The sequence below is a fragment of the Hipposideros armiger genome, unplaced genomic scaffold (assembly GCF_001890085.2).
Source record: "Hipposideros armiger isolate ML-2016 unplaced genomic scaffold, ASM189008v1 scaffold_293, whole genome shotgun sequence".
NCBI classification, from domain to species: Eukaryota; Metazoa; Chordata; class Mammalia; order Chiroptera; family Hipposideridae; genus Hipposideros; species Hipposideros armiger.
This window is the reverse complement of record NW_017731643.1, coordinates 793,385-810,847: the sequence shown is the minus strand read 5'-3', so window position 1 is coordinate 810,847 and position 17,463 is coordinate 793,385. Positions and strand designations below refer to the sequence as shown.

General features: G+C 46.5%; 1 long non-coding RNA gene across 3 annotated transcripts in view; it reads left to right on the top strand.

The window, feature by feature from the left end:
- LOC109391469 (uncharacterized) overlaps nt 1-15,978 on the top strand; it is a 51,263-nt gene extending 35,285 nt beyond the window's left edge. For 2 of the 3 annotated variants that reach the window (XR_002125819.1, XR_002125817.1), the window contains one exon: nt 340-1,450. This is a non-coding gene — a long non-coding RNA (uncharacterized LOC109391469). Of the gene's footprint in view, nt 1-339; nt 1,451-15,716 lie in introns of those variants that run through there. The other variant, XR_002125818.1, reaches the window with a different exon arrangement.
- The last annotated feature ends 1,485 nt before the right edge of the window (nt 15,979-17,463 follow it).

The following is a 17,463-nucleotide window of genomic DNA, read 5'->3' as shown; positions in this document are numbered from 1 at the left end:
ATTAGAGGAGCAGCTACGACTCAACTCCAGACAACTACTGTCCTTTAGCAAAGTAGACATAGAGAGGCTGGATTTTCCAATTTATTAAACAAGTTGGGAATCTGGATTTTTGTGTGAAATCTCCCAATTTTTCCATATGAGCAACTACTGCGATTAGGACAAAAACAAATGCGTGTATGGACCAGCTGGAATCAGCCTGCGGGCCCCACTGAGGCCTGCAGGCTCTGCTCTGCAGCCCTGGCAGAAGCTCTGTGACAGGGATCCTGTGACCCCTGGGGATTAGGAACCTGGCAGTGGCCTCCAAGCCTCCCTGTGACCCACACTGCTCCACTTGTACAGACTTCGGAAGCACCGGGAGATGTTGCAGCCCCAGCTGAGCCCTTGAGCCTGACAAAGAGCCAGCCACCCTTCCAACCTGGCAAGGAGAGCAGCAGAGTCGAACCAGGTGGTAGGCGGCAGAAGGACGCATGCAGATGCTGCCAGGGAGAAGCCCAGTGTCCACGTGCAGCACCCAGCACTGAGCGGCTCAGCCCCACGCGGCAGAGGGAGCAGCAGGAGGGGACCACGTAGCATGAGAGCCTCCTGGCCCCTTCCCCAGGCCTCTGTCTCCCCTGAGCAAAATGGGCTTAAACTGGATTGGCTCCCTTCCACTGCTCACCTTCTCTGATGGCAACTTCCACTCGAGGTTTGGCCCTCTGTCTTAGAATCGTGACCACAGTGGGTGCCATTATTAATGGAGGGTGGCTGTGGTCAGAGTAGATACGGCAAAGCATAAACAGAGGAAGAGAAGCACAGATTTAAAGGGGCCCAGAGCACTTCCACATCTGTACCTGCCAGTAACTGCCCTCATGTCAAAGGGACAGAAGTGACCTCTGAGGCTACCTGGCAGCCTGTCCCTGAACCATGGATGGGCTGGGAGGGAACAACTCCCAAGAAGTCCAGTGGTGCTTCCCTCCGCTCCTTTTGCCCTTAGTTCTCAGTGAGAGGGGGCTGCGGCCTTTAGGACCTTCCTTTGTGTCCTTTCTCTCCAAACTTCTCCCCTGGGGAAATTCTGCTGGTGTTTTTATGTAGGGGAATACCCCGCCAACCCCTCTTTGCAGCATTTCTCCTGTTCTTGGGAAAGGTGATCATCTAGAAATGGGGAGGGTGGTGGTGGGAAATGACGCAATACCACCACCACCATCATCATCACCATCATCATCACCATCATCACATTTCGTTGTTTTTTACAGCTTTATTGAGGTTTAATTGACATACACTGCCTATTTTAAGTATCCAATTTGATAAGTTTTGACACATGTACCTACCCATGAGACCATCAACGCAAGCTAGATAGTGAACATATCCATTGCCCCAAAAGTTTCCTTGGGGCTCTTTATAATGGGGTTCCCTCTTTTTTCCCTATCCACAGGCAACCACTGACCTTTCTGTCACCTGAGACTAGTTTGCATTTTCCAGAGTATTACATAAATGGAATCTTATAGTATGTATTTTTTTGGACTGGTTTCTTTCACTCAGAATAACTTTTTTGAGATTCATCCACATAGCTGCTTGTATCGGGAATTCATTCCTTTTTATTGCTGAATAGTATCCTATTATATGAACATAATTACTTTCTATTAAGTTCTCCCTATATGCCAGACACTGGACTGTTGGATTGTCGGAAAAGTCATGACGTGGTTTTTCATTTTCGTTGCAAAAATACATCATGACTTTTCCGACAACCCGATAGCTAATTCATGTACATTCTCTCTCTTAATCCTCACATCCATCCACAAAGAAGAATTGTGGTCTCCACTTTACAGATGAGGCAAGCCAGGCTCAGAGAAGTTTAGTATATTTCAATAGGTCACACAGCAGGTAAGGGGAAGAGCCAGGATTTGAACTTAGGTCTCTCTCCACTGAGTTTGGCTGCTTGTGCCGCTTTCCCTCTGAGGTCCTGTCCATCCCAGGTCTCCCAGCCTCCTCAACAGGCCAGCCCCACCCCCACAAGCTCTGGAGCACAGTGGAAAAGAGTCTGGTTGCTTTGGCCCACTGTGGGGCCCTTTGCACATTGGATGTGGAGGGAAGGAGGTCAAAGGAAAGAGGCAGGAGAACTTGGAGGCATGAGTCCCTCTGCCCTGCACCCTCCACACCACCCCCACTGTTTGCAGAAGAAGATTTTGAATAGACTCAACTTGTTTTTGTGCTGAGATGGAACACGCTCCCTGAGCCTATCAATAGAACGAGGCAGAAGGGTGACCAGGCGGCAGATTGCAGGGGTGGGTGGAGCAGCTCCTCAGCCCTGCTCTGGGTGGGGTGAGAGACTGCTGCTGCTGCAAGCACCATCACTTCCCTTTTCCTCTTTCCCCACAGCCTACTTGAACTGAGTTTCTTCATTCACAGTCGCCGTGTTCCCAGATATCCTGCAAAGGCCTCTGGGAGTCAGGTTACAGAGCAAATAAGCACAAGGGACAAGCTTGTCCCTTAGGGCCTCAGGCTCCCACTTGGGAATCCAGAGAGCAAGCTCCGGCCTCAAGGCGACCTCTCCAAGGGCCCTGCAGAAATGCAGAGATCACTGTCGCAAAAGGCCATGTGCTTAGTGACTTACACCCCCACCCACCTCCCTCTGCTGGAACTATGCAGCACACGGGCCTGGCGTCTTCCATCTGTCCCTCTCTCCTTGTTCCTTCTTTGGGGAAGAGTTCCCTTTTCCCAAAACAAAAAGCCTCTTGATTCTGCTTTCCCTCCACACAGCCTCTTCTGTATTATTCAGCCACCCCACCCACCCCTCCAATCCTCAGAAGGCCTCCCCGCTCCCATGAACTGGTGAAACTCCCCAACAGTCCTCTCCCACAAATTCCTTTTGGAGCATGCATCCTGCATGTAATCCCCCATCAGAAAAGCCTTATCCCCCCCATTAGGCTGTCAGCCCCACGGGGCAGGGCCTCGCCCACCCTGTTCCTTGTCATCTCCTCCGACACTGAGCACAGTTCCTGCATCCAGCAGATGCTCGGTGAGCAATCGATTTCTTGAAATAGTTTTAAAACTTACAAAACTAAACAATGTGCTCTTTGGAGATATACATATTTAGGAAAACTACAAGGAAAAGCAAAAGAATTGTACATTCAAAGTCAGGATAGTGGTCACACCATCAGGATGGCTATTATAAGACAAAAAAACAAACAAACAGAAAATAACAAGTGTTGGTGTGGATGTGGAGAAATTGGGACCCTTTCTGTATGGCTGGTGGGAAAGTAAAGCAGTACAGCTGCTGTGCAAAACCATAAGGCAGCTCCTCAAAATATTAAATGTGGAATTACATTTGAGCCAGCAATTCCACTTCTGGGTATATACCTAAAAGAATTGAAAGCAGGAACTCAGGTATTTGTACGCCAACGTTCAAAGCAGCATTCATTATTCACAATAGCCAAAAGGTGGAAACAACCCAAATGTCCATCAACGGATGAATAGAGGAACAAAATGTGGTATACAAAAACAATGGAATATCATTCAGCCTTAGAAAGGAAGGAAATTCTGACACATGCTACAACCTGGATGAACCTGGAAGACATTAGGGTGAGTAAAATAAACCAGTCACAAAATGACAAATGCTGTGTAAATCCATTTATATTAGGCACCTAGAGAATCAAATTCACAAGAGACAGAAAGTAGAATAGAGGTTACCAGGGGCTGGGGAAGGGAGAAATGAGGAGTTAATATTTAACTCAGCGTATTTAGCTCTAGTTTGAGATAACGAAAAAGTTCTGGAGATGGATGGGGGTGATGATTGCACAGCAATGTGAATGGACTTAATGCCACTGAACCGTACACTTAAAAATGGTTATAATTGTAAGTTTTATGTTATGTATATTGTACCACATTTTAAAAAAAAAAAAATGGGGCCGGCCGAGTGGCGCGATGGTTAAGAACTCGCTTGGGACGCCAGAGGGCCCCGGTTCGGATCCCACATATGAGGGCCAGTGAACACTGCCCTCTACAGCTAAGATGCTAACCAACAGCTCAACCTGGAGCTGGGCGGCCGTGAGTCGCCGGTGACGGCGTAGGCTGCAGCCCCTGCTGCAGTGAGTTGCCATGGGCTATCGTGTGTAGCCAGCAGCCAGCGTGAGCGGCCAGCAGCCGCAGTGAGCGGCCGCCCAGAAGCCGGCGACTGATCTGCCTCGCCCTGGAAGAGCGCAATGATGGTGCCAACTTGGGCCAGTGAAGCAACGTCCTCCACAGCTAGACTGAAGAACAAAACGACAGCAACTTGTCTGTTCCCCTTCCCCAATCTCCCAGCACTGTTCCCATCCCCCCAATTCCCCAATAAAAATCTTTAAAAAATAATAATAATAAAAAATAAAATAAATAAAAAAAGATGGTGGTCACCCCACGGGTAGGGGGAGGGATACATAAAGGCTTCAAGTGTAATGTTGGCAGGTACATATATGTACTGATTTAGATCATTGCCCGTATCCAGCCACATCTGCCTCCTCTGAAACCACGTACATATGCTATGTATCTTCTTTCATAGATTCTAACGCACACATTTTAAAAATCTAATCTCTCTGAAATTGGCATGCATCTCACAATCAATGTGGTAAGAAAAAAATAAGCTTGTGCCATGGTTTATTTGGTAGGCTGTTAGCTTTCTCTGCGGTACATATAATAATGATACTTCTAACAATCAATGGTACCTTAGAGGTCGATGAAACACAGGGTATATATTTGTAAGTCAAAATATGTCACAGTAAACTTTAAATAACAGCTTTATGGATATATACTTCACATACAAAACACTTGGTTAGGCAGAAAGAGGACAGAATGGGGGCAGTGGTGTACTAATACGTGTTCATCAGCCAGCTCTCCATGGAAAAGCATCCTGATTTGCACATTTTCCCGTTTCTGTAGTGTAAATACTCCACCTCGAGAGATTTCAAACTACCAACTTGATGTTGGAGTTGGGAGAGATGCATAGAGTCTGCCCTCGGGAGCCAGCATGAGCCAGCTCCAACACACCATTGGTGGGAAGAGAGGGAGGTCTGCGCATGTCTTTCCCACATCCTCCCACCCTCCCTCCTGTCAGGGGCTGCATCCCCCCACAGTGCAGCTCTAGCCAACAGAGCCTCCCAGACCACTCTCTCTCTCTAGCCAGATGCCCATCTACCATTCCCTCCTCCTGCCTCTGCAGGCTGGCAAGCGCTTCTCAGGGACGCTGGTTTCTGTGTGTCTCACCATCCCTACTTAGTTTCCTTTCCCTGCTCCCCATTCTTCAATAATGCTCTCCAAATCCCTGTGGAACGCACCTCCTGCTTCCCGTGGGACCCGGACTCATACAGGAGGGTTGCCCTTTTTTATAGAATGCATGGGAACAGCCTTTCTGACACTGTAACACTGAAAACAGGGAATGGCGGAGTCAGAAGTGGTTTGTGTGTTGCTCTATGGCCCCCTCTCCAGTTTCCTCATCCCCAGGCCTGGTAACCATCTTTCTCATATTTGATTTCCTGCGGTGCCCGTTCCAGTTCTTTGCATGTATCCAAAAAAATATTTGTTGAATTGTACAGAACTGAGACCATCTATTGCTTTTATTTGCTCTCTCAAAAACATTCTTTTTTCCCGTGAATTTCACTAATGCTCTTTCATTCCTCATTTGAATCTTCTGTTGGGCCCATGCCCAGTGAGCCACAAACAACAAAAAAAGAACAACAACAACAAAAAAAAAAACCCACAGTCCTCTTACAAAAATTGTTGGATTTTAGGCCACACTGGATAATTTACATACATTCAGAAGAATTCAAAAGCCACGAGATCCCAGCCTGTGAAATAGAAATCAGCACAATTTGCTCCCACTGTATTTAAACTCAACGTGAAGGCCAAACTGGTGAAATAGCATTCTGAAGTTTCACCACTTTCTAGAGCAAATACCAACAATCTGCCCAGCTGCAGATGCAAAGTCGGCTTGGTAGAGAGAATGGGTTCTTTTTAAAGAAGATTAGGTTGAGGGTTGGGATTTGGGTTGAGGTTTGTGGTGGTTCATTTCATGTGTCACCTCGGCTGGACCACAGTGCCCAGATCTACGGTCACACATTCTGCTGAATGTTTGTGAGGGTGTTTTTGAACGAGATTAACATGTAAATCAACGACTTTGAGTAAAGAAGATTGCCCTCTATAACGTGGGTGGGCCTCATCCAATCAGTTGACAGTCTGAATAGAATAGAACAAAAGACTGACCTCCCCTGACCAAGAGGAAATTCTGCCAGACCTTCTCACTTGAGCTGCAGCATTGACTCTTCCTGGGCCTCCAGCATGAAAGCCACTTTGCAAATGTTGGACTTGCCAGCCTCCATAATTGCATGAGCCAATTCCTTAAAATGCATCTTTCTTTATATACACATACCCAGTTGGTTCTCTTTCTCTGGAGAACCTGACTAATACACATTTGGATTTGTGACTGTGTTAAGGGTTAAGGTTAGGGCAGGGGTTACAGTTAGGGTTGGGATGAGGGTTAAGATTAGAGGAAGGGCAAACATTTGGGTTAGAATTGAGGTTCGAATTGGGGTTGATTTTGGAGTTGACGTAGGCGTTAGGGCTAGCATGAAGGCTAAGGTTAGGTATGGGTAGAGTCTGGGTGATAATTAGGATTGGGTTGAAGTTAGGGTTAGAGTTAGGGTTAGGGTTAAGATTAGGATAATGATCAAGTGGATTTAAGGTTAAGGTTAGCATTAGTGTAAAATTATGATTGGTGTTAGGGTTAGTGTTAGGGACGGGACACTTGGATGGGTGTTAACTTGGTCATGGTTTAAGGCTAGATAGGGAAAAACAATTTCTAAAGGTGAGATGGAGAAGTATATTGGGGGCAGAAAGCTGCCTTACTGACAATGTAAACAGTCGATTAACACATTGTGCATCTGTACTATATACTGTATTTTTACGATAAGTAAGCTAAAGAAACAAACGTTATTAAGAAAATCATAAGACAGAGAAAATACATTTACTTTAAAAAAAAAAAAACATCCACGTATAAGTGGGCCCATGCAATTCAAACCTGTAGTGTTCAAGGGTTAACTGTAGCTCCATTTATGGAGCAGTTCAAAAACAAGACCAGACAACGTGTTGTGTAGGATTCATATTTGGCAAAGCTGTAGAGAACACAAGAGAATGATAAACATGCAATCCACGAGAATGGCTACCTCTGGGGCAGAAAGGGTGAGATGCGGTCATGGAGCGGGGCACAGGCCTTCAACAGTGTCAGGGATTGTTCTGTCTCTTAAGCAAGGTGCTGGATCCCGGGTGTTTAACAACTCTGACATCAGAATGGTCTTACAATTGCCATCAGCAGGCGGAAGTGATGATATAGTTGTTATTGCCTGAAAATCTTCACCCATTTTTTTCACTTATATTGCCCTTTTGATGTATGCACAAAATGACACATGACATGAAATCTGTCTAAGCCTGAAAAACTTCTTTCAATAAGTATAAAATGAAAAAGTCTAAGTGACTAGAAGAATAGGAAACAGAGAGGAGAGGAGGGACACAAAAGCCATCCGGGCCACACTAGAGGTTTGGGAGGGGGCAATGAACATGGCGTTCTCAAGAATGCCGGGGAAGGAATTATGGGAGCAGAAAAGAAGTGACTAGAGGTACAGCTGGGAATGATAAATCGGACCCTCCTCAATGCCCTTCAGGAGATTCAAGCACACGGAGCAATTCCTCTTCAATTATTTACTTCCTGTTTTGTTTCTTTCTTAAGTGCTTCTTCAGATGTGACCCAGCTCCAGGTCAGAACTGTGGGGGTCGAGGTTTCTACAGAGTTGCCTTGGGTAAGAGGCTTTTATTAAGTATCGATTAATTTATAGCTGCCTCTTTGAAAGAAAGAAAAAAAAGGACATAAGGTGAAGCCAGCCCATTTAATCTCTCTGAATCTTACTGTCTTCATCTGACAAATTGGGCTCCTGATGTCAAGTGGCCAGGTGACCAGGTGACCCACCGGGTGTGAGGCTGTGAAGATGAAATGAAAGCCCAGGCAGAACGCCAGCACAGCGCCTGGGACCAAGTATAGCTCCAGCCAGAGCTGGGGGTTCCCTTCCCCTGTAAATCCTTTTCTTTGTTTAGTGCAATAATATGACTTTAAAATAAGGTGATGGGGGTAGAACTGCTCTGAAAGCAAAAGCCTTCTGTAAGCGCTCATGGTTATTGCTCTCTGTATTATTACTTTAACATGCTTTTGCAGACATGAAGTTGACAAAGGAAATAATAACTTGTAATAACAGTTTGTCCAAGAAATTTTAGGTATTTTATGCCTTTCCCAAAGCTCTAAAGGCTGGGAGAAAAGAAAAGTGGGCAGGGAGGCAGTCTTAGTCCCTATCCCTTAAAGGTGTTGGCAGGAAGAGGGAGGGATGACTCAATGTTCTCCACCACAACCTGAACCTCCCAGGCTCAGAGAGGAAGGGCCAGCTCAGGGGGGGGCAGCCTCCGTACGTGGACTCCTAAGTGAGTGCTCTTTGTGCCTCTCAGCACAGCCTGACAATCAGGACACCAGAGCTATATGTACCAGGGTACACTGTTAATAATAAAACGAGCCTATGGTCACGTCTGCCAGCGTCCTGCCCCTCCACCTGCAGGGGCTCATCTGTCAAATAGGGAACCAGAACAGAACCTGGATGGGGCCTTCACTATTGACCCAGCAATGACATGTTCTGGAAAACCTTCTCAAACCAGGTGACAGCCCAGTGCGGTTCATTGAGCTGGTTGCAGAAACCGCTAGAGGCCCCTGAGAGACACAGAGGTACCTGCCATCCCTTAACTGCCCTCTCTTTAGAGCCCCACAGTCAAAGACACACGTGAAATGAGGTCTGAAGTTCATCTGCACCTGATTTGCATATGACTGGCGTATTTTTGCACAGGCTTTGAGAGTCACTTCTATTTCTCCCCACCTACCCTCAAATCTTGCCCTGCTTCTGTCCCAGGAAAAGCTTGCTTTTGTCCCACGTGCCTGGCAGCCTCTTTTGTGATTCCTTAGCACACATTTCAACTGCCACCTGGGGTGAGTGCAGCCTTATTTGAACCTGTCACTGTTTCCTGCTCCACCTCCTCCCTAGCCACCTACACTTTCCTGCTTTTAAAAAACGCACTTAAAGAATTTCTTGTTTCCTTCATCGATTGCCTCTGCTCCTTCTCATTGAACTTATTTATTTGACTTTTTCTTAAGAGCCTGATGGGCCTGGACGGAGTCAGGGCCTGACCCAGGCCTCGCTCATCAATATGCCAACTTGTTGCTTCTCTGCCCACCACAAGTGTTGCCCTTGTCTGTAGCAGAGAATGATGGTAGGTGGCGGTGGGCAGCCCTGCCCCCTCGCCCTCCCTTGCCCCCCAGCCAGGGGTTCCTCGTTCACACAGTTCCAGTGAGCGCTGCACAGCCAGCCTCTCATGTTAATAGGCCCCCAGTCCCCAGAATAGATACATCATCTAAGGAAATGTGCAGCAGAAACCGCCCAACCCTTCCCCTGAAGGAGTTCAGGGCATGAGAAGAAAGATACGTTGTGGCTTGTTAAGCTGCCATCAGCCAGAAAGGCCTGTGCTGGGCAGGAGTTGGGGGGTCCAGGGAAGATTCTGCCCCCACCCCGTCCCCCACCCCGCCTCCAGTTTCCTGGGCCTCAAAGGGCCACATAAATGTGGGCTCCCATCACTGGCAAAGCTTCCGAAAGGATAACCAGGATTGTTAAAATGAGACAATGGATTGTGAGGCTGTTGAAAAGAAAAGCGCCTGGCACAGGCAAGCTGCTGGCATTGGGATAATTATTACTATTATTAAGGCAAAATGCTCTGCAGGCCTAAAAGCTAACAAGAGAGAAGTAAAAACAGCCAATGAGACAAGCCCTAAAGTGTACTGCCCTCTTCTTGAAGTCCTAATACCATCAGAAACAGAAAACGTGATACTACAGACCTGGATTCTATATCTCTTTCCCCCTGCAATTCGCTGTCTGCAATTCGCCGTGTGAGGACATGTGAGCAAATGGGGCCCAGTGAGGGCTCAAGCAGACACCCAGCCTGGGCTCCTATGCTGAAAGCGGGCAGGGCACGGCCAAGGCCAGGAGGCTACTTTCTGCTCTTCAGATTCTTTCCTCCGCTCCTAAGATCCTTCTGTAAAAGGCTGCCTGCTGCAGACAGAGTTTCTTTCTCCCTCTTTGTTGGGCCTTTGAATGGCTCAGTGATCTCGGTCAGCTAACGCCGCCTGATGGGGGACTGTGGCCCAGTCTCCACCCTCAGTGCCTCAGATCTGAAATGACAGCCTCCCCACTCTCCTGTCAGGCCTGCCTTGACAACAAACAGGACAGGTGTTCTAAATGCCTCCAGCTCTTCTGAGCAACATCTGCAAAGAGTCACAAAAACTGTTGGATGTATAGACCATCCTCAGCCAGTTGCATGGAAGCAGGTGTGGGAGTCGGAGCTCTGCCTCAGCCCCCAGAAAAACTGGAGGAGGAGACCCTGACTTTTGTGCCGCTGTGCCGCCTGGGAGGGGAGCGTGGGCGCCAGCAGTGTGTGGTCCTTTGCTCTCTCCAGGGACTGCTGATTAAGTTCAAAGACCCTCCTCTTCACTCCCTCACTCTGCACAGTGGATGTGATGTGGGGCCCCAGCTGAGACAAAGTGGGGTGAGCCTGGTGAAGGTCACCCTACAGGAACCCTTGTTAGTCTAATTAGTGGAAACCCACCAGAGGCAGCCTTTTCAAATGACTTCTATTTACTACAGAATTGTTCAACACAACAAAGATTATCCAGTATACAATTATTTAAACTAACTTTTTTTTGTTTGTTTAAAACACACACATTTCTTTGGAGTCCGGGTAAAAGGCCACACGTACCTTGAAGTCTTAGGTGGGTGCCTAGGACGGTTCCTTGGTCACCTTGCAAAACGGATATTTTCTCCTCCTCGTAGCTGCCCAGGCCAACCTGTGGATTGGATCCAGTATGAAGGCAGTCATCAGAGACTATGAATTATATACAAACTAGCACCCTCAGTTACAGTGATCCTAGATTGATAGCTGAGTATGCTGGCTCTGTCATTCCCACCCATCTGGTTGAAGGTTTTGTGGACATGCAAATTAGTCAGCCAAATATTTTAATGCAGATAGGATGAGAGGGCTTTCGTTAGGATGCAGGCAGCCCTCCTGGGTTGGTTTTTAGTCATAATTCATATACTCTACCCAAGTATACTTTAGCCTCCCTTAGAACAGAACCAAAATTCTAAGGACAGTGCCATTTCTCTTAGTTCTTCTCAAACTGCCCTTCCCAACAAGCCCCATAGTGAGTGGGAAAGGAAACCAGACCCTAATCATTTTTATTTTCCCCAGTCAAAGACAGAACTTATAAAAACACCTGGCATGCAGGGATCATGTCTGTCTGGCCCTTACATTCCTAGCATGACATCCCCTGCAAACAACTGCACAGGGACACAAAATGGTTTGGGATGATAATAGCAGAACATGTCCTCTATCAGATCCCATAGGGTCTGGGTAAGCGATTGGCTTACAAAGGGACGTGTGACCTAATTAGGGCTAATCATGGCCTTCCCAGATATTAATGTATGAACATTGGGAGAGACTCTCCTTTATGTGGAGTGGCCAAGCAAGGAGGATGTGAGTCCAGGGCCACCAGCAGCCCTAGTGCTTGCATGCAAATAATGCAAGCAGGGGTGAGCTAGGCCAGAGGGAGAGAGACCCTGTCTAGAACCTTGTCTGGGCAACTGGATCTAGCTATGCCTAAAGTGACAGCTACCCTGTTATATAGGCAAATGGAATTTCTATTTACAAGACAGTTGGGCTCTTCTGCCCAACCCAGAACTTCTGATAATATGATGATTGTGTATTCATGCGATTATGTTCATATCTCCTTATGGTGTTCACAGAGGCAGTGATTAATAAGTGTTCATTGACTTGCTAATTAAGGATGATATGTAGTCGCTAAAGTTTTTTACGCCCACGTTGCCCTCACAAGGCAGCTAAGCTAATTGCTGGACAGAGTCCCATGGACTGTACGTAACCACAGCTCCCATCTCACTCTTTTGAAACATGTACCTAGAAAATGTCCAAATGTCTCCTGGACAGTCTTATTACCTGTTCACTTATCAGTTGCCACCTTGACCAACCAAGTTTGTGCAGTCAGATTGAAAAGAGGAAATTGTTTTTAGAATGAGTCCAACCAGCTCATTATCACTCTGTTACTGTCAGCTAGAACATAACACCAACGGTCACAATCATGACCATAATATTACACATTTACAGCTATCTAGATATTTTAACATATGGTCTGGTTATTCAGTTCAGGAGGTCCAAATGTCCTTAATTCACCAGAGATAATCAGGCCTTGGCAAATTGATTTAACTGAAATTCCAAAGAAATCACTCGAGAAACCAGAATGACTATTTATTAATTTACAATGAGAAATATGGCATTTAATATTTAATTGACAAGAAGAACAGAGAACTTACATTGTCCACTCTGAACATTGTTTTCTTGGTAAAAAAAAAAAAATCTACTTGAGAAATTGAATTAAGAAGACCGTTGGGTAAATATGAGACTAATGGTCTTGGATGGTCACGTTGTTTATTTTCATCAGGCTGGAATAACCAGATGACTCATGTTTGTCCAGTGGTCAGATGGTCATTTCCGCAGGTCAAAGCACCCTCTCCAACAGGCAGAGCCACAGATTTCTTAAGAAATTCTTACATATTCACATAACATTTCCCTTTTTCACCTCCTTCTCTGTGTATGCAAGTTGTTCTCATCATTCAAGGCCAATTGCAACAAAACTCAACAATCAGAAGAGGGTAACCAAGAATGAGAAAGAACCCATCTGGAACCCACCTCTGGTGGACGCTACTACTTGTCTACCCAACACCCATTTCTCATCCCTCCTGACAGGACTCCAGTTTAATTCAGGTATCGCTCACCCCTGCAGCCCAAGTGCTTCAGGGGAAATCAAACTTCCACCAGCACTAGAAGTAGGTCTGATGAGTCTCAGGGTACTCTCATATCCTTTGAAGTGATTGGTTCCAGAAAGGGCATGTGACCTAATTCAAGCCAATGAGGGAAGTTCACCTCACATTCTTCTTGTGAACATTCTCCTACTTGACCAAGGACCTGAATTTGGGCTGCCATCTTGTACCAGCCTGAAGATGAAGCCAGCACCCAGAGGAGGGCTGAGTGAGAGAAAAAGCCACAGGCTCTGGATGATGTCCACCCAGACATCCACCCCACCCTAGGACTTGAATGTGCAGAAAGATAGCTATCTTTATGGTTTAAGCAAGTCAAGCTGTGTTTTGTATTACTTATAGCCACAGGCAACGTGGCTGAAACATTCCCTCATTTGAGGAACATTTGGAGAGATGGGTATGTTTGGTATCCTAGGATAGAACATACTAAGCTCATCTTCAACAAAGTTATTTGATTAGGCTCCTAACCAATGCAGGTGGAACCGGGACACTAGCAACCAAATCCCTAATTAGCTAACTCATAAACTTTATTTCCTCCCATTTATAGAGGCTCTCCAAGCTCAACAGAAAGAGGAAAGGAGGAAAACATGGGATAATAAGACTAGTGCTGGGGAGAGTTTGAGAGTTTTACATAAGACAGCTTGGCCCTTAGGGTTGGACTGATGTACCAGTCTACAGGCAGTTCACCACATGACAGAGTCAGAGAGCCTGGGGATGGAGTGGGTCTTCTCCAGGCCTGGGCTGGGCTTCTGCTGCTCTGTGTGAGGTAGAAAGAAGGAAGAGGGGAGGGGAGGGGACAGGGAGGAGACAAGAGTTACATTATTCTAAAAAACTGACCAAAGCCAGCCCCCAAAGCACCCAGAGCATCATTTTTCTGTTTCCTGGATTCCTGCCTCACCTTTCCCAGATAAGGCTGCTTCAACCTTTCTTTGAAGCACAGAATCATGATAGGAATATTCCCCAAAGTACCTTTAAAGTACTGTTGTATGGAATAAAACTGGGGAACAGAGTATAAAACAAAGCTGGCTCAACAGCGTATATACGCCAATTCTGGAAAGAAACTTTTCCTCGTATTTTATTTCTTAAAAATGTTACACGAGAGCCTTTCCATGACATTCAGCCAAAGAGCTTTCCCTGATTCTACCATGACATCTGGCCTGGAAAAGAGGAGACGTAGAGAGCGGACACATGTGTACAGTGACCTTGTATTGGAGACCAATTGCTGACTTGCTGTGTGGCCTCAGAGGGTAGGACTCACCCCAAGACAGGACCTTCCAACTTCCTTCTCTGCCTCCTGACACCCTGGCTGGGAAAAACGCTTCTTTGTGATGGGTACTCAGTAGACAAGGTTATCGCTTCACATGGTGATACCACAGATAGCAAAAATGGATTCCAGAACAAAGTCTGATGTGAGCCCCTACCTGTGCCTTCCCGCCCTCAACGGAGAGGAGTTTGGCTGAGCAAGGGAGAGGCTCTTAGGGAAAGGAAGCGTTTATTTTTCAATGGTGAGAGGCAGCTACGGAGGATTAGGGCCTTGGGTACAGTGGGTTCTCCTGCTCTGAGAATAGCTGTGGACAGGTATAGAGGCCATTGTAGCCGAGCAGAATCCACAACCCCTCTCCTCAAGCCTCATGGCCATGTTGGGAGCTCTGCAGGGTCCCTGAAACCCTGGGCTTTACATTGTGTAATTTAAGCCTCACAACAATCCTATGAGACAGTTGCTGTTATTCCATTTTACAGGTGAAAAAGCTAAGGCTGAGACTGAGATAAAGTAATGTATCCAAAGTCACTTCACACGTGGATGGGGTGATAATTCAGCCCAAGATCTGTTGGATTCCTAGACACTTTCTGTGTCCAGGCACTGTGCTATCTGATTTACACACTGTCTTCAGTAAGTTAGACAAAAGAAAATCATAAGGCAGAGAAAATACATTTACAGCACTGCACGTATTTATTGAAAAAAAAAATCCACGTATAAATGGACCCATGCAGTTCAAACCCATGTTGTTCGAGGATCAACTTGTATATAAAAAATGGGGCCATTCATTGTGATGACAAAGATCTCCAAGATGCATTGTTAGGTGAAAAGGTAAGGTGCAGAGCAGCATATATGCGTAATAAAGGGGAGAAAATAAAATTTTGTTTCACTAGTATACGCATAAAAACTCTAGAAGTATATATAAGTTGTTATAATACAGAATAAACCAAAAGATATTATAGTGGAAAAGGGCGGGGGGGGTCGTGGCTGAAAGGAAATTGGACAGAAGGGGATATAAAGACTTTATACTATTCAGAAAATTCAATAAAACTTTTTTAAAATTTAGCAGTAAAGAGAAGTGCCAGAAAGAAAAAAGAGGAGGGAAGTCCAGGGGAGGGGAGAGGAAAGCCTCCAATTTTATCACACACCCCCAGGAACAGCCAGCATTCACATTAAGTGGCCAAGCTGTGATACCTTCTCCCCAAGGAGTAGGGAAAACTGAGAGACAGCCTGCAGGGTGGGGACCCTCCCACCCAGCTCTCCCAGGCACTGCACGCATAACCAGCGTCTGGGGAGCCATAGAATCACTTTGGCAAGACGAGCCAACCTCTGCTAGCTTGTCCTGTCCCATCTGTTATGCTTGGATGCCAGCCACCTGCAGAAACCCCAGTTATTTCTGCTCTTCCCCAGGGGCATCTCAGGTGTGCTAACGAACAAGTCCTGGCTGTCATGGGCCAACTGCCACTCTTCCTCCCTCTCCTGCCCTCCAGGTGCTGGCTTGTCCAGCGATGGCTGCTGTTGGGGCCTTGGCTGACTACGAAGCACAGTGAAGACGCTTTGCTGCTTTTTATGGGGCTGTGCACCCCTATTAACTCTGCTGCTACTGCCCGTGCTGCCACCACTGGTGTGGCTGATACTCTGGATGACTCAGGCTGCCCTGGGCTGCGCAGTGGTCTGTGTCAGTGCAGGAAGGACAGTCTCTTTCTGGGATGTTTTCCAGAGAGGTCCTGATGCAGGGCTGTCTCTGCACTGATGGCGTGGGGACATCATAGTTGGCTCCCCGAAACCCCTTCCACCTCAGATGAATTGTCTAATCCAGTCCCAGTGATTCCACCCAGACGTCACATCTCAAGCTGCCAACACTGAGGATGGCACAGTAAGACACAGAAAGAGCCCTGGTGTCAACCAACCCCAGAGCCTGATCAGCTGTGGACTTTTCTGTGACACAAAATAATAAAAAAATATTTTTAGATCATTTTGAGTTGAGGTTTCTGTTTAGAGTAATTGGAAGTATCGTAATTGTGTCTGTAGAATTAGAGAATTTAGTGAATATCACTCTTCTGTCCCCTCGCCCTCCTTGGTCCATGGAGAACAGAACTAGTGGACATTCAAATGACAAATCTCACACTGAGCACACAATCTCTCTCCCCCCTTGTACAACCAGAAGGCCAACCGGGGAGCAACTCCAGCTCACAGGCAAATGGGCACTCGGTGAGTTAGTATTGAGCGTTAACTCTGCCCTGGCCCAGTAGTTGGTGAGATGGTAGAAAAGCAAAGGTTTTGGAGTTCTGACCTGCATTCCAATCTTATTTCTGATGTTTACTGGATCTAGATAAACATGATGCCTAACCAGCTTCCCACACGAGGGCCTGTGACGTCCACATGAGGTCATGTCTATGGAAACCTGCCCCTTCCAGGTCTGTGGACAGACCCAGCTCCTCTCAGAACCTTTGATGACAAGCCAGTGGTACCTGGCCCCTCAGGCCACCCCATCCCTGTGAATGCAGCCCAAGTCCTCAAGGCTCCACTGGAGAAGTGTTTTTTTCTGTTCTGTCATCCATTCTCCCCCTTCCTCTCATGTATGCTTGTCTAGTGCTGGCCACACTCAGGACATGGAAGGAGGGTTCATGTGATCATGGAGATAGTGACCTGGTCGCTGAGGGTGGGGTCAGGACAAGCTGTATGCCCATCTGCCTCTGCTAGGTTCCCAGCCTGTCAAGGCCCCATTAATTCCACTTTCCCAAGGATCCAGGCAAAAAGACAAAGGGCTGGTCCTGATGCTTGGGCCGCTGGTAGTGAGCCATGAGGGCTCTCAGGCTGGTCTCCATCCATCCCTCAGTTAAAATAAAACAAAAAAATTCAACTGCATAAATGTGAAGATCTAATTGGCTTTAATTAAGCAATTCATGAACCTGATGGCATCTCACCAAACAACTAGAAGGGCACTCAGAGAGGTCGTACAAAATGGAAGTTTTATTTATAAGAATAAGGGTGGGGCAAGGGAAGAAGGATTGACAAAAGAAAGGATTATTTTGGAGTTGGAGCAACTTTTCTTTGAAGAAAGAGAAGGGGAAGGGTTTTTATCATACAGGTTGCCTCTTCTATCTATGGGGGATGGCGAGGGCCCATGTGACGGATTAGCTTGCTGGTGTTTGACTAGAACGTTCCAGATAGGTTGATTAAGAGTATGTTTCTGGGAGAGGTTGAAACTATAATTAGATCAAGTATTAAAATTTA